The sequence below is a fragment of the Lactuca sativa genome, chromosome 7, assembly GCF_002870075.4.
Source record: "Lactuca sativa cultivar Salinas chromosome 7, Lsat_Salinas_v11, whole genome shotgun sequence".
In the NCBI taxonomy this organism is placed as follows: Eukaryota; Viridiplantae; Streptophyta; class Magnoliopsida; order Asterales; family Asteraceae; genus Lactuca; species Lactuca sativa.
The window spans coordinates 114,465,607-114,487,149 of NC_056629.2; positions in this window are offsets into that span (position 1 = coordinate 114,465,607).

Below are 21,543 nucleotides of genomic sequence, written 5' to 3' on the forward strand. Positions count from 1 at the left end.
CTCAATAAAACTCGTCTTCGCAATTTAGGAAAGGTTTGAAGAGCATTGTTTAATTATCGAGTTACACAATAGAAGTCTATACATTTGAAGCAAAGCTCTAATGAGCATTGTTTCATTCTTGAGTTCCACCTTAGAAGTCTATGCAATTTAGCAAAGATTTCATGAGCGTTGTTTAATTCGTGAGTTCCACAACAGAAGTAGTCTTCGCGATTTAGCAAAGCTTTGATAAGCATGGTTTAATTCTTAAGTTCCACAATAGAAGTCTATGCAATTTAAGCAAGGCATTGACAAGAATTATGTCATTCTTTAGTTCCACATTAAAAGACAACACAATTTAGTTCAATAAGCATTGTTTAATTCTTGAGTACCTGAAGAAAAGTCGTCTTCACAATTTAGCAATGCTTTGAAGAGCATTGTTTAATTCTTGAGTTCCACAGTAGAAGTCTATACAATTTAAGCAAAGCTTGGATGAGCGTTGTTTCATTCTTGAGTTCCACATTAGAAGTCTATGCAGTTTAGAAAAGCTTTGATGAGCGTTGTTTGATTCTTAAATTCCATAATAGAAGTAATCTTTGCAATTTAGTAAAGCTTTGATGAGCATTTCTTTATTCTTGAGTTCCATAATAGAAGTCTACGCAATTTAAGCAAAGCTTTGACGAGCATTGTTTGATTTTTGAGTTCCACAATATAAGTCTATGCACTTTAAGAAAAGCATTGATGAGCATTGTTTAATTCTTGAGTTCCACAATAGAAGTAGTCTTTGCAATTTAACAAAGCTTTGATGAGAATTGCTTAAGTCTTGAGTTCCACAACAGAAGTGTCTGCAATTTATGCAAAGCTTTGTTGAGCATTGTTTCATTCTTGAGTTCCACATTAGAAGTCTATGCAATTTAGCAAAGCTTTGTTATGCATTGTTTTTTGAGTTCCACAATACAAGTAGTCTTCACAATTTAGCAAAGCTTTGATAAGCATTGTTTAATTCTTAAGTTCCATAATAGAAGTCTATGCAATTTAAGCAAGGCATTGATAAGAATTATTTCATTCTTTAGTTCCACATTAAAAGTCTATGCAATTTAGTTCAATAAGCATTGTTTAATTCTTGAGTAGCTCAATAAAACTCGTCTTCGCAATTTAGGAAAGGTTTGAAGAGCATTGTTTAATTATCGAGTTACACAATAGAAGTCTATACATTTGAAGCAAAGCTCTAATGAGCATTGTTTCATTCTTGAGTTCCACCTTAGAAGTCTATGCAATTTAGCAAAGATTTCATGAGCGTTGTTTAATTCGTGAGTTCCACAACAGAAGTAGTCTTCGCGATTTAGCAAAGCTTTGATAAGCATGGTTTAATTCTTAAGTTCCACAATAGAAGTCTATGCAATTTAAGCAAGGCATTGACAAGAATTATGTCATTCTTTAGTTCCACATTAAAAGACAACACAATTTAGTTCAATAAGCATTGTTTAATTCTTGAGTACCTGAAGAAAAGTCGTCTTCACAATTTAGCAATGCTTTGAAGAGCATTGTTTAATTCTTGAGTTCCACAGTAGAAGTCTATACAATTTAAGCAAAGCTTGGATGAGCATTGTTTCATTCTTGAGTTCCACATTAGAAGTCTATGCAGTTTAGAAAAGCTTTGATGAGCGTTGTTTGATTCTTAAATTCCATAATAGAAGTAATCTTTGCAATTTAGTAAAGCTTTGATGAGCATTTCTTTATTCTTGAGTTCCATAATAGAAGTCTACGCAATTTAAGCAAAGCTTTGACGAGCATTGTTTGATTTTTGAGTTCCACAATATAAGTCTATGCATTTTAAGAAAAGCATTGATGAGCATTGTTTAATTCTTGAGTTCCACAATAGAAGTAGTCTTTGCAATTTAACAAAGCTTTGATGAGAATTGCTTAAGTCTTGAGTTCCACAACAGAAGTGTCTGCAATTTATGCAAAGCTTTGTTGAGCATTGTTTCATTCTTGAGTTCCACATTAGAAGTCTATGCAATTTAGCAAAGCTTTGTTATGCATTGTTTTTTGAGTTCCACAATACAAGTAGTCTTCACAATTTAGCAAAGCTTTGATAAGCATTGTTTAATTCTTAAGTTCCATAATAGAAGTCTATGCAATTTAAGCAAGGCATTGATAAGAATTATTTCATTCTTTAGTTCCACATTAAAAGTCTATGCAATTTAGTTCAATAAGCATTGTTTAATTCTTGAGTAGCTCAATAAAACTCGTCTTCGCAATTTAGGAAAGGTTTGAAGAGCATTGTTTAATTATCGAGTTACACAATAGAAGTCTATACATTTGAAGCAAAGCTCTAATGAGCATTGTTTCATTCTTGAGTTCCACCTTAGAAGTCTATGCAATTTAGCAAAGATTTCATGAGCGTTGTTTAATTCGTGAGTTCCACAACAGAAGTAGTCTTCGCGATTTAGCAAAGCTTTGATAAGCATGGTTTAATTCTTAAGTTCCACAATAGAAGTCTATGCAATTTAAGCAAGGCATTGACAAGAATTATTTCATTCTTTAGTTCCACATTAAAAGACAACACAATTTAGTTCAATAAGCATTGTTTAATTCTTGAGTACCTGAAGAAAAGTCGTCTTCACAATTTAGCAATGCTTTGAAGAGCATTGTTTAATTCTTGAGTTCCACAGTAGAAGTCTATACAATTTAAGCAAAGCTTGGATGAGCGTTGTTTCATTCTTGAGTTCCACATTAGAAGTCTATGCAGTTTAGAAAAGCTTTGATGAGCGTTGTTTGATTCTTAAATTCCATAATAGAAGTAATCTTTGCAATTTAGTAAAGCTTTGATGAGCATTTCTTTATTCTTGAGTTCCATAATAGAAGTCTACGCAATTTAAGCAAAGCTTTGACGAGCATTGTTTGATTTTTGAGTTCCACAATATAAGTCTATGCACTTTAAGAAAAGCATTGATGAGCATTGTTTAATTCTTGAGTTCCACAATAGAAGTAGTCTTTGCAATTTAACAAAGCTTTGATGAGAATTGCTTAAGTCTTGAGTTCCACAACAGAAGTGTCTGCAATTTATGCAAAGCTTTGTTGAGCATTGTTTCATTCTTGAGTTCCACATTAGAAGTCTATGCAATTTAGCAAAGCTTTGTTATGCATTGTTTTTTGAGTTCCACAATACAAGTAGTCTTCACAATTTAGCAAAGCTTTGATAAGCATTGTTTAATTCTTAAGTTCCATAATAGAAGTCTATGCAATTTAAGCAAGGCATTGATAAGAATTATTTCATTCTTTAGTTCCACATTAAAAGTCTATGCAATTTAGTTCAATAAGCATTGTTTAATTCTTGAGTAGCTCAATAAAACTCGTCTTCGCAATTTAGGAAAGGTTTGAAGAGCATTGTTTAATTATCGAGTTACACAATAGAAGTCTATACATTTGAAGCAAAGCTCTAATGAGCATTGTTTCATTCTTGAGTTCCACCTTAGAAGTCTATGCAATTTAGCAAAGATTTCATGAGCGTTGTTTAATTCGTGAGTTCCACAACAGAAGTAGTCTTCGCGATTTAGCAAAGCTTTGATAAGCATGGTTTAATTCTTAAGTTCCACAATAGAAGTCTATGCAATTTAAGCAAGGCATTGACAAGAATTATTTCATTCTTTAGTTCCACATTAAAAGACAACACAATTTAGTTCAATAAGCATTGTTTAATTCTTGAGTACCTGAAGAAAAGTCGTCTTCACAATTTAGCAATGCTTTGAAGAGCATTGTTTAATTCTTGAGTTCCACAGTAGAAGTCTATACAATTTAAGCAAAGCTTGGATGAGCATTGTTTCATTCTTGAGTTCCACATTAGAAGTCTATGCAGTTTAGAAAAGCTTTGATGAGCGTTGTTTGATTCTTAAATTCCATAATAGAAGTAATCTTTGCAATTTAGTAAAGCTTTGATGAGCATTTCTTTATTCTTGAGTTCCATAATAGAAGTCTACGCAATTTAAGCAAAGCTTTGACGAGCATTGTTTGATTTTTGAGTTCCACAATATAAGTCTATGCATTTTAAGAAAAGCATTGATGAGCATTGTTTAATTCTTGAGTTCCACAATAGAAGTAGTCTTTGCAATTTAACAAAGCTTTGATGAGAATTGCTTAAGTCTTGAGTTCCACAACAGAAGTGTCTGCAATTTATGCAAAGCTTTGTTGAGCATTGTTTCATTCTTGAGTTCCACATTAGAAGTCTATGCAATTTAGCAAAGCTTTGTTATGCATTGTTTTTTGAGTTCCACAATACAAGTAGTCTTCACAATTTAGCAAAGCTTTGATAAGCATTGTTTAATTCTTAAGTTCCATAATAGAAGTCTATGCAATTTAAGCAAGGCATTGATAAGAATTATTTCATTCTTTAGTTCCACATTAAAAGTCTATGCAATTTAGTTCAATAAGCATTGTTTAATTCTTGAGTAGCTCAATAAAACTCGTCTTCGCAATTTAGGAAAGGTTTGAAGAGCATTGTTTAATTATCGAGTTACACAATAGAAGTCTATACATTTGAAGCAAAGCTCTAATGAGCATTGTTTCATTCTTGAGTTCCACCTTAGAAGTCTATGCAATTTAGCAAAGATTTCATGAGCGTTGTTTAATTCGTGAGTTCCACAACAGAAGTAGTCTTCGCGATTTAGCAAAGCTTTGATAAGCATGGTTTAATTCTTAAGTTCCACAATAGAAGTCTATGCAATTTAAGCAAGGCATTGACAAGAATTATTTCATTCTTTAGTTCCACATTAAAAGACAACACAATTTAGTTCAATAAGCATTGTTTAATTCTTGAGTACCTGAAGAAAAGTCGTCTTCACAATTTAGCAATGCTTTGAAGAGCATTGTTTAATTCTTGAGTTCCACAGTAGAAGTCTATACAATTTAAGCAAAGCTTGGATGAGCGTTGTTTCATTCTTGAGTTCCACATTAGAAGTCTATGCAGTTTAGAAAAGCTTTGATGAGCGTTGTTTGATTCTTAAATTCCATAATAGAAGTAATCTTTGCAATTTAGTAAAGCTTTGATGAGCATTTCTTTATTCTTGAGTTCCATAATAGAAGTCTACGCAATTTAAGCAAAGCTTTGACGAGCATTGTTTGATTTTTGAGTTCCACAATATAAGTCTATGCACTTTAAGAAAAGCATTGATGAGCATTGTTTAATTCTTGAGTTCCACAATAGAAGTAGTCTTTGCAATTTAACAAAGCTTTGATGAGAATTGCTTAAGTCTTGAGTTCCACAACAGAAGTGTCTGCAATTTATGCAAAGCTTTGTTGAGCATTGTTTCATTCTTGAGTTCCACATTAGAAGTCTATGCAATTTAGCAAAGCTTTGTTATGCATTGTTTTTTGAGTTCCACAATACAAGTAGTCTTCACAATTTAGCAAAGCTTTGATAAGCATTGTTTAATTCTTAAGTTCCATAATAGAAGTCTATGCAATTTAAGCAAGGCATTGATAAGAATTATTTCATTCTTTAGTTCCACATTAAAAGTCTATGCAATTTAGTTCAATAAGCATTGTTTAATTCTTGAGTAGCTCAATAAAACTCGTCTTCGCAATTTAGGAAAGGTTTGAAGAGCATTGTTTAATTATCGAGTTACACAATAGAAGTCTATACATTTGAAGCAAAGCTCTAATGAGCATTGTTTCATTCTTGAGTTCCACCTTAGAAGTCTATGCAATTTAGCAAAGATTTCATGAGCGTTGTTTAATTCGTGAGTTCCACAACAGAAGTAGTCTTCGCGATTTAGCAAAGCTTTGATAAGCATGGTTTAATTCTTAAGTTCCACAATAGAAGTCTATGCAATTTAAGCAAGGCATTGACAAGAATTATTTCATTCTTTAGTTCCACATTAAAAGACAACACAATTTAGTTCAATAAGCATTGTTTAATTCTTGAGTACCTGAAGAAAAGTCGTCTTCACAATTTAGCAATGCTTTGAAGAGCATTGTTTAATTCTTGAGTTCCACAGTAGAAGTCTATACAATTTAAGCAAAGCTTGGATGAGCATTGTTTCATTCTTGAGTTCCACATTAGAAGTCTATGCAGTTTAGAAAAGCTTTGATGAGCGTTGTTTGATTCTTAAATTCCATAATAGAAGTAATCTTTGCAATTTAGTAAAGCTTTGATGAGCATTTCTTTATTCTTGAGTTCCATAATAGAAGTCTACGCAATTTAAGCAAAGCTTTGACGAGGATTGTTTGATTTTTGAGTTCCACAATATAAGTCTATGCACTTTAAGAAAAGCATTGATGAGCATTGTTTAATTCTTGAGTTCCACAATAGAAGTAGTCTTTGCAATTTAACAAAGCTTTGATGAGAATTGCTTAAGTCTTGAGTTCCACAACAGAAGTGTCTGCAATTTATGCAAAGCTTTGTTGAGCATTGTTTCATTCTTGAGTTCCACATTAGAAGTCTATGCAATTTAGCAAAGCTTTGTTATGCATTGTTTTTTGAGTTCCACAATACAAGTAGTCTTCACAATTTAGCAAAGCTTTGATAAGCATTGTTTAATTCTTAAGTTCCATAATAGAAGTCTATGCAATTTAAGCAAGGCATTGATAAGAATTATTTCATTCTTTAGTTCCACATTAAAAGTCTATGCAATTTAGTTCAATAAGCATTGTTTAATTCTTGAGTAGCTCAATAAAACTCGTCTTCGCAATTTAGGAAAGGTTTGAAGAGCATTGTTTAATTATCGAGTTACACAATAGAAGTCTATACATTTGAAGCAAAGCTCTAATGAGCATTGTTTCATTCTTGAGTTCCACCTTAGAAGTCTATGCAATTTAGCAAAGATTTCATGAGCGTTGTTTAATTCGTGAGTTCCACAACAGAAGTAGTCTTCGCGATTTAGCAAAGCTTTGATAAGCATGGTTTAATTCTTAAGTTCCACAATAGAAGTCTATGCAATTTAAGCAAGGCATTGACAAGAATTATGTCATTCTTTAGTTCCACATTAAAAGACAACACAATTTAGTTCAATAAGCATTGTTTAATTCTTGAGTACCTGAAGAAAAGTCGTCTTCACAATTTAGCAATGCTTTGAAGAGCATTGTTTAATTCTTGAGTTCCACAGTAGAAGTCTATACAATTTAAGCAAAGCTTGGATGAGCATTGTTTCATTCTTGAGTTCCACATTAGAAGTCTATGCAGTTTAGAAAAGCTTTGATGAGCGTTGTTTGATTCTTAAATTCCATAATAGAAGTAATCTTTGCAATTTAGTAAAGCTTTGATGAGCATTTCTTTATTCTTGAGTTCCATAATAGAAGTCTACGCAATTTAAGCAAAGCTTTGACGAGCATTGTTTGATTTTTGAGTTCCACAATATAAGTCTATGCACTTTAAGAAAAGCATTGATGAGCATTGTTTAATTCTTGAGTTCCACAATAGAAGTAGTCTTTGCAATTTAACAAAGCTTTGATGAGAATTGCTTAAGTCTTGAGTTCCACAACAGAAGTGTCTGCAATTTATGCAAAGCTTTGTTGAGCATTGTTTCATTCTTGAGTTCCACATTAGAAGTCTATGCAATTTAGCAAAGCTTTGTTATGCATTGTTTTTTGAGTTCCACAATACAAGTAGTCTTCACAATTTAGCAAAGCTTTGATAAGCATTGTTTAATTCTTAAGTTCCATAATAGAAGTCTATGCAATTTAAGCAAGGCATTGATAAGAATTATTTCATTCTTTAGTTCCACATTAAAAGTCTATGCAATTTAGTTCAATAAGCATTGTTTAATTCTTGAGTAGCTCAATAAAACTCGTCTTCGCAATTTAGGAAAGGTTTGAAGAGCATTGTTTAATTATCGAGTTACACAATAGAAGTCTATACATTTGAAGCAAAGCTCTAATGAGCATTGTTTCATTCTTGAGTTCCACCTTAGAAGTCTATGCAATTTAGCAAAGATTTCATGAGCGTTGTTTAATTCGTGAGTTCCACAACAGAAGTAGTCTTCGCGATTTAGCAAAGCTTTGATAAGCATGGTTTAATTCTTAAGTTCCACAATAGAAGTCTATGCAATTTAAGCAAGGCATTGACAAGAATTATTTCATTCTTTAGTTCCACATTAAAAGACAACACAATTTAGTTCAATAAGCATTGTTTAATTCTTGAGTACCTGAAGAAAAGTCGTCTTCACAATTTAGCAATGCTTTGAAGAGCATTGTTTAATTCTTGAGTTCCACAGTAGAAGTCTATACAATTTAAGCAAAGCTTGGATGAGCATTGTTTCATTCTTGAGTTCCACATTAGAAGTCTATGCAGTTTAGAAAAGCTTTGATGAGCGTTGTTTGATTCTTAAATTCCATAATAGAAGTAATCTTTGCAATTTAGTAAAGCTTTGATGAGCATTTCTTTATTCTTGAGTTCCATAATAGAAGTCTACGCAATTTAAGCAAAGCTTTGACGAGCATTGTTTGATTTTTGAGTTCCACAATATAAGTCTATGCACTTTAAGAAAAGCATTGATGAGCATTGTTTAATTCTTGAGTTCCACAATAGAAGTAGTCTTTGCAATTTAACAAAGCTTTGATGAGAATTGCTTAAGTCTTGAGTTCCACAACAGAAGTGTCTGCAATTTATGCAAAGCTTTGTTGAGCATTGTTTCATTCTTGAGTTCCACATTAGAAGTCTATGCAATTTAGCAAAGCTTTGTTATGCATTGTTTTTTGAGTTCCACAATACAAGTAGTCTTCACAATTTAGCAAAGCTTTGATAAGCATTGTTTAATTCTTAAGTTCCATAATAGAAGTCTATGCAATTTAAGCAAGGCATTGATAAGAATTATTTCATTCTTTAGTTCCACATTAAAAGTCTATGCAATTTAGTTCAATAAGCATTGTTTAATTCTTGAGTAGCTCAATAAAACTCGTCTTCGCAATTTAGGAAAGGTTTGAAGAGCATTGTTTAATTATCGAGTTACACAATAGAAGTCTATACATTTGAAGCAAAGCTCTAATGAGCATTGTTTCATTCTTGAGTTCCACCTTAGAAGTCTATGCAATTTAGCAAAGATTTCATGAGCGTTGTTTAATTCGTGAGTTCCACAACAGAAGTAGTCTTCGCGATTTAGCAAAGCTTTGATAAGCATGGTTTAATTCTTAAGTTCCACAATAGAAGTCTATGCAATTTAAGCAAGGCATTGACAAGAATTATTTCATTCTTTAGTTCCACATTAAAAGACAACACAATTTAGTTCAATAAGCATTGTTTAATTCTTGAGTACCTGAAGAAAAGTCTTCTTCATAATTTAGCAATGCTTTGAAGAGCATTGTTTAATTCTTGAGTTCCACAGTAGAAGTCTATACAATTTAAGCAAAGCTTGGATGAGCATTGTTTCATTCTTGAGTTCCACATTAGAAGTCTATGCAGTTTAGAAAAGCTTTGATGAGCGTTGTTTGATTCTTAAATTCCATAATAGAAGTAATCTTTGCAATTTAGTAAAGCTTTGATGAGCATTTCTTTATTCTTGAGTTCCATAATAGAAGTCTACGCAATTTAAGCAAAGCTTTGACGAGCATTGTTTGATTTTTGAGTTCCACAATATAAGTCTATGCACTTTAAGAAAAGCATTGATGAGCATTGTTTAATTCTTGAGTTCCACAATAGAAGTAGTCTTTGCAATTTAACAAAGCTTTGATGAGAATTGCTTAAGTCTTGAGTTCCACAACAGAAGTGTCTGCAATTTATGCAAAGCTTTGTTGAGCATTGTTTCATTCTTGAGTTCCACATTAGAAGTCTATGCAATTTAGCAAAGCTTTGTTATGCATTGTTTTTTGAGTTCCACAATACAAGTAGTCTTCACAATTTAGCAAAGCTTTGATAAGCATTGTTTAATTCTTAAGTTCCATAATAGAAGTCTATGCAATTTAAGCAAGGCATTGATAAGAATTATTTCATTCTTTAGTTCCACATTAAAAGTCTATGCAATTTAGTTCAATAAGCATTGTTTAATTCTTGAGTAGCTCAATAAAACTCGTCTTCGCAATTTAGGAAAGGTTTGAAGAGCATTGTTTAATTATCGAGTTACACAATAGAAGTCTATACATTTGAAGCAAAGCTCTAATGAGCATTGTTTCATTCTTGAGTTCCACCTTAGAAGTCTATGCAATTTAGCAAAGATTTCATGAGCGTTGTTTAATTCGTGAGTTCCACAACAGAAGTAGTCTTCGCGATTTAGCAAAGCTTTGATAAGCATGGTTTAATTCTTAAGTTCCACAATAGAAGTCTATGCAATTTAAGCAAGGCATTGACAAGAATTATTTCATTCTTTAGTTCCACATTAAAAGACAACACAATTTAGTTCAATAAGCATTGTTTAATTCTTGAGTACCTGAAGAAAAGTCGTCTTCACAATTTAGCAATGCTTTGAAGAGCATTGTTTAATTCTTGAGTTCCACAGTAGAAGTCTATACAATTTAAGCAAAGCTTGGATGAGCATTGTTTCATTCTTGAGTTCCACATTAGAAGTCTATGCAGTTTAGAAAAGCTTTCATGAGCGTTGTTTGATTCTTAAATTCCATAAGAGAAGTAATCTTTGCAATTTAGTAAAGCTTTGATGAGCATTTCTTTATTCTTGAGTTCCATAATAGAAGTCTACACAATTTAAGCAAAGCTTTGACGAGGATTGTTTGATTTTTGAGTTCCACAATATAAGTCTATGCACTTTAAGAAAAGCATTGATGAGCATTGTTTAATTCTTGAGTTCCACAATAGAAGTAGTCTTTGCAATTTAACAAAGCTTTGATGAGAATTGCTTAAGTCTTGAGTTCCACAACAGAAGTGTCTGCAATTTATGCAAAGCTTTGTTGAGCATTGTTTCATTCTTGAGTTCCACATTAGAAGTCTATGCAATTTAGCAAAGCTTTGTTATGCATTGTTTTTTGAGTTCCACAATACAAGTAGTCTTCACAATTTAGCAAAGCTTTGATAAGCATTGTTTAATTCTTAAGTTCCATAATAGAAGTCTATGCAATTTAAGCAAGGCATTGATTAGAATTATTTCATTCTTTAGTTCCACATTAAAAGTCTATGCAATTTAGTTCAATAAGCATTGTTTAATTCTTGAGTAGCTCAATAAAACTCGTCTTCGCAATTTAGGAAAGGTTTGAAGAGCATTGTTTAATTATCGAGTTACACAATAGAAGTCTATACATTTGAAGCAAAGCTCTAATGAGCATTGTTTCATTCTTGAGTTCCACCTTAGAAGTCTATGCAATTTAGCAAAGATTTCATGAGCGTTGTTTAATTCGTGAGTTCCACAACAGAAGTAGTCTTCGCGATTTATCAAAGCTTTGATAAGCATGGTTTAATTCTTAAGTTCCACAATAGAAGTCTATGCAATTTAAGCAAGGCATTGACAAGAATTATTTCATTCTTTAGTTCCACATTAAAAGACAACACAATTTAGTTCAATAAGCATTGTTTAATTCTTGAGTACCTGAAGAAAAGTCGTCTTCACAATTTAGCAATGCTTTGAAGAGCATTGTTTAATTCTTGAGTTCCACAGTAGAAGTCTATACAATTTAAGCAAAGCTTGGATGAGCATTGTTTCATTCTTGAGTTCCACATTAGAAGTCTATGCAGTTTAGAAAAGCTTTGATGAGCGTTGTTTGATTCTTAAATTCCATAATAGAAGTAATCTTTGCAATTTAGTAAAGCTTTGATGAGCATTTCTTTATTCTTGAGTTCCATAATAGAAGTCTACACAATTTAAGCAAAGCTTTGACGAGCATTGTTTGATTTTTGAGTTCCACAATATAAGTCTATGCACTTTAAGAAAAGCATTGATGAGCATTGTTTAATTCTTGAGTTCCACAATAGAAGTAGTCTTTGCAATTTAACAAAGCTTTGATGAGAATTGCTTAAGTCTTGAGTTCCACAACAGAAGTGTCTGCAATTTATGCAAAGCTTTGTTGAGCATTGTTTCATTCTTGAGTTCCACATTAGAAGTCTATGCAATTTAGCAAAGCTTTGTTATGCATTGTTTTTTGAGTTCCACAATACAAGTAGTCTTCACAATTTAGCAAAGCTTTGATAAGCATTGTTTAATTCTTAAGTTCCATAATAGAAGTCTATGCAATTTAAGCAAGGCATTGATTAGAATTATTTCATTCTTTAGTTCCACATTAAAAGTCTATGCAATTTAGTTCAATAAGCATTGTTTAATTCTTGAGTAGCTCAATAAAACTCGTCTTCGCAATTTAGGAAAGGTTTGAAGAGCATTGTTTAATTATCGAGTTACACAATAGAAGTCTATACATTTGAAGCAAAGCTCTAATGAGCATTGTTTCATTCTTGAGTTCCACCTTAGAAGTCTATGCAATTTAGCAAAGATTTCATGAGCGTTGTTTAATTCGTGAGTTCCACAACAGAAGTAGTCTTCGCGATTTAGCAAAGCTTTGATAAGCATGGTTTAATTCTTAAGTTCCACAATAGAAGTCTATGCAATTTAAGCAAGGCATTGACAAGAATTATTTCATTCTTTAGTTCCACATTAAAAGACAACACAATTTAGTTCAATAAGCATTGTTTAATTCTTGAGTACCTGAAGAAAAGTCGTCTTCACAATTTAGCAATGCTTTGAAGAGCATTGTTTAATTCTTGAGTTCCACAGTAGAAGTCTATACAATTTAAGCAAAGCTTGGATGAGCATTGTTTCATTCTTGAGTTCCACATTAGAAGTCTATGCAGTTTAGAAAAGCTTTGATGAGCGTTGTTTGATTCTTAAATTCCATAATAGAAGTAATCTTTGCAATTTAGTAAAGCTTTGATGAGCATTTCTTTATTCTTGAGTTCCATAATAGAAGTCTACACAATTTAAGCAAAGCTTTGACGAGCATTGTTTGATTTTTGAGTTCCACAATATAAGTCTATGCACTTTAAGAAAAGCATTGATGAGCATTGTTTAATTCTTGAGTTCCACAATAGAAGTAGTCTTTGCAATTTAACAAAGCTTTGATGAGAATTGCTTAAGTCTTGAGTTCCACAACAGAAGTGTCTGCAATTTATGCAAAGCTTTGTTGAGCATTGTTTCATTCTTGAGTTCCACATTAGAAGTCTATGCAATTTAGCAAAGCTTTGTTATGCATTGTTTTTTGAGTTCCACAATACAAGTAGTCTTCACAATTTAGCAAAGCTTTGATAAGCATTGTTTAATTCTTAAGTTCCATAATAGAAGTCTATGCAATTTAAGCAAGGCATTGATAAGAATTATTTCATTCTTTAGTTCCACATTAAAAGTCTATGCAATTTAGTTCAATAAGCATTGTTTAATTCTTGAGTACCTCAATAAAACTCGTCTTCGCAATTTAGGAAAGGTTTGAAGACCATTGTTTAATTATCGAGTTACACAATAGAAGTCTATACATTTGAAGCAAAGCTCTAATGAGCATTGTTTCATTCTTGAGTTCCACCTTAGAAGTCTATGCAATTTAGCAAAGATTTCATGAGCGTTGTTTAATTCGTGAGTTCCACAACAGAAGTAGTCTTCGCGATTTAGCAAAGCTTTGATAAGCATGGTTTAATTCTTAAGTTCCACAATAGAAGTCTATGCAATTTAAGCAAGGCATTGACAAGAATTATGTCATTCTTTAGTTCCACATTAAAAGACAACACAATTTAGTTCAATAAGCATTGTTTAATTCTTGAGTACCTGAAGAAAAGTCGTCTTCACAATTTAGCAATGCTTTGAAGAGCATTGTTTAATTCTTGAGTTCCACAGTAGAAGTCTATACAATTTAAGCAAAGCTTGGATGAGCATTGTTTCATTCTTGAGTTCCACATTAGAAGTCTATGCAGTTTAGAAAAGCTTTCATGAGCGTTGTTTGATTCTTAAATTCCATAAGAGAAGTAATCTTTGCAATTTAGTAAAGCTTTGATGAGCATTTCTTTATTCTTGAGTTCCATAATAGAAGTCTACACAATTTAAGCAAAGCTTTGACGAGGATTGTTTGATTTTTGAGTTCCACAATATAAGTCTATGCACTTTAAGAAAAGCATTGATGAGCATTGTTTAATTCTTGAGTTCCACAATAGAAGTAGTCTTTGCAATTTAACAAGGCTTTGATGAGAATTGCTTAAGTCTTGAGTTCCACAACAGAAGTGTCTGCAATTTATGCAAAGCTTTGTTGAGCATTGTTTCATTCTTGAGTTCCACATTAGAAGTCTATGCAATTTAGCAAAGCTTTGTTATGCATTGTTTTTTGAGTTCCACAATACAAGTAGTCTTCACAATTTAGCAAAGCTTTGATAAGCATTGTTTAATTCTTAAGTTCCATAATAGAAGTCTATGCAATTTAAGCAAGGCATTGATTAGAATTATTTCATTCTTTAGTTCCACATTAAAAGTCTATGCAATTTAGTTCAATAAGCATTGTTTAATTCTTGAGTAGCTCAATAAAACTCGTCTTCGCAATTTAGGAAAGGTTTGAAGAGCATTGTTTAATTATCGAGTTACACAATAGAAGTCTATACATTTGAAGCAAAGCTCTAATGAGCATTGTTTCATTCTTGAGTTCCACCTTAGAAGTCTATGCAATTTAGCAAAGATTTCATGAGCGTTGTTTAATTCGTGAGTTCCACAACAGAAGTAGTCTTCGCGATTTAGCAAAGCTTTGATAAGCATGGTTTAATTCTTAAGTTCCACAATAGAAGTCTATGCAATTTAAGCAAGGCATTGACAAGAATTATTTCATTCTTTAGTTCCACATTAAAAGACAACACAATTTAGTTCAATAAGCATTGTTTAATTCTTGAGTACCTGAAGAAAAGTCGTCTTCACAATTTAGCAATGCTTTGAAGAGCATTGTTTAATTCTTGAGTTCCACAGTAGAAGTCTATACAATTTAAGCAAAGCTTGGATGAGCATTGTTTCATTCTTGAGTTCCACATTAGAAGTCTATGCAGTTTAGAAAAGCTTTGATGAGCGTTGTTTGATTCTTAAATTCCATAATAGAAGTAATCTTTGCAATTTAGTAAAGCTTTGATGAGCATTTCTTTATTCTTGAGTTCCATAATAGAAGTCTACACAATTTAAGCAAAGCTTTGACGAGCATTGTTTGATTTTTGAGTTCCACAATATAAGTCTATGCACTTTAAGAAAAGCATTGATGAGCATTGTTTAATTCTTGAGTTCCACAATAGAAGTAGTCTTTGCAATTTAACAAAGCTTTGATGAGAATTGCTTAAGTCTTGAGTTCCACAACAGAAGTGTCTGCAATTTATGCAAAGCTTTGTTGAGCATTGTTTCATTCTTGAGTTCCACATTAGAAGTCTATGCAATTTAGCAAAGCTTTGTTATGCATTGTTTTTTGAGTTCCACAATACAAGTAGTCTTCACAATTTAGCAAAGCTTTGATAAGCATTGTTTAATTCTTAAGTTCCATAATAGAAGTCTATGCAATTTAAGCAAGGCATTGATAAGAATTATTTCATTCTTTAGTTCCACATTAAAAGTCTATGCAATTTAGTTCAATAAGCATTGTTTAATTCTTGAGTAGCTCAATAAAACTCGTCTTCGCAATTTAGGAAAGGTTTGAAGAGCATTGTTTAATTATCGAGTTACACAATAGAAGTCTATACATTTGAAGCAAAGCTCTAATGAGCATTGTTTCATTCTTGAGTTCCACCTTAGAAGTCTATGCAATTTAGCAAAGATTTCATGAGCGTTGTTTAATTCGTGAGTTCCACAACAGAAGTAGTCTTCGCGATTTAGCAAAGCTTTGATAAGCATGGTTTAATTCTTAAGTTCCACAATAGAAGTCTATGCAATTTAAGCAAGGCATTGACAAGAATTATGTCATTCTTTAGTTCCACATTAAAAGACAACACAATTTAGTTCAATAAGCATTGTTTAATTCTTGAGTACCTGAAGAAAAGTCGTCTTCACAATTTAGCAATGCTTTGAAGAGCATTGTTTAATTCTTCAGTTCCACAGTAGAAGTCTATACAATTTAAGCAAAGCTTGGATGAGCATTGTTTCATTCTTGAGTTCCACATTAGAAGTCTATGCAGTTTAGAAAAGCTTTCATGAGCGTTGTTTGATTCTTAAATTCCATAAGAGAAGTAATCTTTGCAATTTAGTAAAGCTTTGATGAGCATTTCTTTATTCTTGAGTTCCATAATAGAAGTCTACACAATTTAAGCAAAGCTTTGACGAGGATTGTTTGATTTTTGAGTTCCACAATATAAGTCTATGCACTTTAAGAAAAGCATTGATGAGCATTGTTTAATTCTTGAGTTCCACAATAGAAGTAGTCTTTGCAATTTAACAAGGCTTTGATGAGAATTGCTTAAGTCTTGAGTTCCACAACAGAAGTGTCTGCAATTTATGCAAAGCTTTGTTGAGCATTGTTTCATTCTTGAGTTCCACATTAGAAGTCTATGCAATTTAGCAAAGCTTTGTTATGCATTGTTTTTTGAGTTCCACAATACAAGTAGTCTTCACAATTTAGCAAAGCTTTGATAAGCATTGTTTAATTCTTAAGTTCCATAATAGAAGTCTATGCAATTTAAGCAAGGCATTGATTAGAATTATTTCATTCTTTAGTTCCACATTAAAAGTCTATGCAATTTAGTTCAATAAGCATTGTTTAATTCTTGAGTAGCTCAATAAAACTCGTCTTCGCAATTTAGGAAAGGTTTGAAGAGCATTGTTTAATTATCGAGTTACACAATAGAAGTCTATACATTTGAAGCAAAGCTCTAATGAGCATTGTTTCATTCTTGAGTTCCACCTTAGAAGTCTATGCAATTTAGCAAAGATTTCATGAGCGTTGTTTAATTCGTGAGTTCCACAACAGAAGTAGTCTTCGCGATTTAGCAAAGCTTTGATAAGCATGGTTTAATTCTTAAGTTCCACAATAGAAGTCTATGCAATTTAAGCAAGGCATTGACAAGAATTATTTCATTCTTTAGTTCCACATTAAAAGACAACACAATTTAGTTCAATAAGCATTGTTTAATTCTTGAGTACCTGAAGAAAAGTCGTCTTCACAATTTAGCAATGCTTTGAAGAGCATTGTTTAATTCTTGAGTTCCACAGTAGAAGTCTATACAATTTAAGCAAAGCTTGGATGAGCATTGTTTCATTCTTGAGTTCCACATTAGAAGTCTATGCAGTTTAGAAAAGCTTTGATGAGCGTTGTTTGATTCTTAAATTCCATAATAGAAGTAATCTTTGCAATTTAGTAAAGCTTTGATGAGCATTTCTTTATTCTTGAGTTCCATAATAGAAGTCTACACAATTTAAGCAAAGCTTTGACGAGCATTGTTTGATTTTTGAGTTCCACAATATAAGTCTATGCACTTTAAGAAAAGCATTGATGAGCATTGTTTAATTCTTGAGTTCCACAATAGAAGTAGTCTTTGCAATTTAACAAAGCTTTGATGAGAATTGCTTAAGTCTTGAGTTCCACAACAGAAGTGTCTGCAATTTATGCAAAGCTTTGTTGAGCATTGTTTCATTCTTGAGTTCCACATTAGAAGTCTATGCAATTTAGCAAAGCTTTGTTATGCATTGTTTTTTGAGTTCCACAATACAAGTAGTCTTCACAATTTAGCAAAGCTTTGATAAGCATTGTTTAATTCTTAAGTTCCATAATAGAAGTCTATGCAATTTAAGCAAGGCATTGATAAGAATTATTTCATTCTTTAGTTCCACATTAAAAGTCTATGCAATTTAGTTCAATAAGCATTGTTTAATTCTTGAGTAGCTCAATAAAACTCGTCTTCGCAATTTAGGAAAGGTTTGAAGAGCATTGTTTAATTATCGAGTTACACAATAGAAGTCTATACATTTGAAGCAAAGCTCTAATGAGCATTGTTTCATTCTTGAGTTCCACCTTAGAAGTCTATGCAATTTAGCAAAGATTTCATGAGCGTTGTTTAATTCGTGAGTTCCACAACAGAAGTAGTCTTCGCGATTTAGCAAAGCTTTGATAAGCATGGTTTAATTCTTAAGTTCCACAATAGAAGTCTATGCAATTTAAGCAAGGCATTGACAAGAATTATGTCATTCTTTAGTTCCACATTAAAAGACAACACAATTTAGTTCAATAAGCATTGTTTAATTCTTGAGTACCTGAAGAAAAGTCGTCTTCACAATTTAGCAATGCTTTGAAGAGCATTGTTTAATTCTTGAGTTCCACAGTAGAAGTCTATACAATTTAAGCAAAGCTTGGATGAGCATTGTTTCATTCTTGAGTTCCACATTAGAAGTCTATGCAGTTTAGAAAAGCTTTGATGAGCGTTGTTTGATTCTTAAATTCCATAATAGAAGTAATCTTTGCAATTTAGTAAAGCTTTGATGAGCATTTCTTTATTCTTGAGTTCCATAATAGAAGTCTACACAATTTAAGCAAAGCTTTGACGAGCATTGTTTGATTTTTGAGTTCCACAATATAAGTCTATGCACTTTAAGAAAAGCATTGATGAGCATTGTTTAATTCTTGAGTTCCACAATAGAAGTAGTCTTTGCAATTTAACAAGGCTTTGATGAGAATTGCTTAAGTCTTGAGTTCCACAACAGAAGTGTCTGCAATTTATGCAAAGCTTTGTTGAGCATTGTTTCATTCTTGAGTTCCACATTAGAAGTCTATGCAATTTAGCAAAGCTTTGTTATGCATTGTTTTTTGAGTTCCACAATACAAGTAGTCTTCACAATTTAGCAAAGCTTTGATAAGCATTGTTTAATTCTTAAGTTCCATAATAGAAGTCTATGCAATTTAAGCAAGGCATTGATAAGAATTATTTCATTCTTTAGTTCCACATTAAAAGTCTATGCAATTTAGTTCAATAAGCATTGTTTAATTCTTGAGTAGCTCAATAAAACTCGTCTTCGCAATTTAGGAAAGGTTTGAAGAGCATTGTTTAATTATCGAGTTACACAATAGAAGTCTATACATTTGAAGCAAAGCTCTAATGAGCATTGTTTCATTCTTGAGTTCCACCTTAGAAGTCTATGCAATTTAGCAAAGATTTCATGAGCGTTGTTTAATTCGTGAGTTCCACAACAGAAGTAGTCTTCGCGATTTAGCAAAGCTTTGATAAGCATGGTTTAATTCTTAAGTTCCACAATAGAAGTCTATGCAATTTAAGCAAGGCATTGACAAGAATTATTTCATTCTTTAGTTCCACATTAAAAGACAACACAATTTAGTTCAATAAGCATTGTTTAATTCTTGAGTACCTGAAGAAAAGTCGTCTTCACAATTTAGCAATGCTTTGAAGAGCATTGTTTAATTCTTGAGTTCCACAGTAGAAGTCTATACAATTTAAGCAAAGCTTGGATGAGCATTGTTTCATTCTTGAGTTCCACATTAGAAGTCTATGCAGTTTAGAAAAGCTTTGATGAGCGTTGTTTGATTCTTAAATTCCATAATAGAAGTAATCTTTGCAATTTAGTAAAGCTTTGATGAGCATTTCTTTATTCTTGAGTTCCATAATAGAAGTCTACGCAATTTAAGCAAAGCTTTGACGAGCATTGTTTGATTTTTGAGTTCCACAATATAAGTCTATGCACTTTAAGAAAAGCATTGATGAGCATTGTTTAATTCTTGAGTTCCACAATAGAAGTAGTCTTTGCAATTTAACAAAGCTTTGATGAGAATTGCTTAAGTCTTGAGTTCCACAACAGAAGTGTCTGCAATTTATGCAAAGCTTTGTTGAGCATTGTTTCATTCTTGAGTTCCACATTAGAAGTCTATGCAATTTAGCAAAGCTTTGTTATGCATTGTTTTTTGAGTTCCACAATACAAGTAGTCTTCACAATTTAGCAAAGCTTTGATAAGCATTGTTTAATTCTTAAGTTCCATAATAGAAGTCTATGCAATTTAAGCAAGGCATTGATAAGAATTATTTCATTCTTTAGTTCCACATTAAAAGTCTATGCAATTTAGTTCAATAAGCATTGTTTAATTCTTGAGTAGCTCAATAAAACTCGTCTTCGCAATTTAGGAAAGGTTTGAAGAGCATTGTTTAATTATCGAGTTACACAATAGAAGTCTATACATTTGAAGCAAAGCTCTAATGAGCATTGTTTCATTCTTGAGTTCCACCTTAGAAGTCTATGCAATTTAGCAAAGATTTCATGAGCGTTGTTTAATTCGTGAGTTCCACAACAGAAGTAGTCTTCGCGATTTAGCAAAGCTTTGATAAGCATGGTTTAATTCTTAAGTTCCACAATAGAAGTCTATGCAATTTAAGCAAGGCATTGACAACAATTATGTCATTCTTTAGTTCCACATTAAAAGACAACACAATTTAGTTCAATAAGCATTGTTTAATTCTTGAGTACCTGAAGAAAAGTCGTCTTCACAATTTAGCAATGCTTTGAAGAGCATTGTTTAATTCTTGAGTTCCACAGTAGAAGTCTATACAATTTAAGCAAAGCTTGGATGAGCATTGTTTCATTCTTGAGTTCCACATTAGAAGTCTATGCAGTTTAGAAAAGCTTTGATGAGCGTTGTTTGATTCTTAAATTCCATAATAGAAGTAATCTTTGCAATTTAGTAAAGCTTTGATGAGCATTTCTTTATTCTTGAGTTCCATAATAGAAGTCTACACAATTTAAGCAAAGCTTTGACGAGCATTGTTTGATTTTTGAGTTCCACAATATAAGTCTATGCACTTTAAGAAAAGCATTGATGAGCATTGTTTAATTCTTGAGTTCCACAATAGAAGTAGTCTTTGCAATTTAACAAGGCTTTGATGAGAATTGCTTAAGTCTTGAGTTCCACAACAGAAGTGTCTGCAATTTATGCAAAGCTTTGTTGAGCATTGTTTCATTCTTGAGTTCCACATTAGAAGTCTATGCAATTTAGCAAAGCTTTGTTATGCATTGTTTTTTGAGTTCCACAATACAAGTAGTCTTCACAATTTAGCAAAGCTTTGATAAGCATTGTTTAATTCTTAAGTTCCATAATAGAAGTCTATGCAATTTAAGCAAGGCATTGATAAGAATTATTTCATTCTTTAGTTCCACATTAAAAGTCTATGCAATTTAGTTCAATAAGCATTGTTTAATTCTTGAGTAGCTCAATAAAACTCGTCTTCGCAATTTAGGAAAGGTTTGAAGAGCATTGTTTAATTATCGAGTTACACAATAGAAGTCTATACATTTGAAGCAAAGCTCTAATGAGCATTGTTTCATTCTTGAGTTCCACCTTAGAAGTCTATGCAATTTAGCAAAGATTTCATGAGCGTTGTTTAATTCGTGAGTTCCACAACAGAAGTAGTCTTCGCGATTTAGCAAAGCTTTGATAAGCATGGTTTAATTCTTAAGTTCCACAATAGAAGTCTATGCAATTTAAGCAAGGCATTGACAAGAATTATGTCATTCTTTAGTTCCACATTAAAAGACAACACAATTTAGTTCAATAAGCATTGTTTAATTCTTGAGTACCTGAAGAAAAGTCGTCTTCACAATTTAGCAATGCTTTGAAGAGCATTGTTTAATTCTTGAGTTCCACAGTAGAAGTCTATACAATTTAAGCAAAGCTTGGATGAGCATTGTTTCATTCTTGAGTTCCACATTAGAAGTCTAT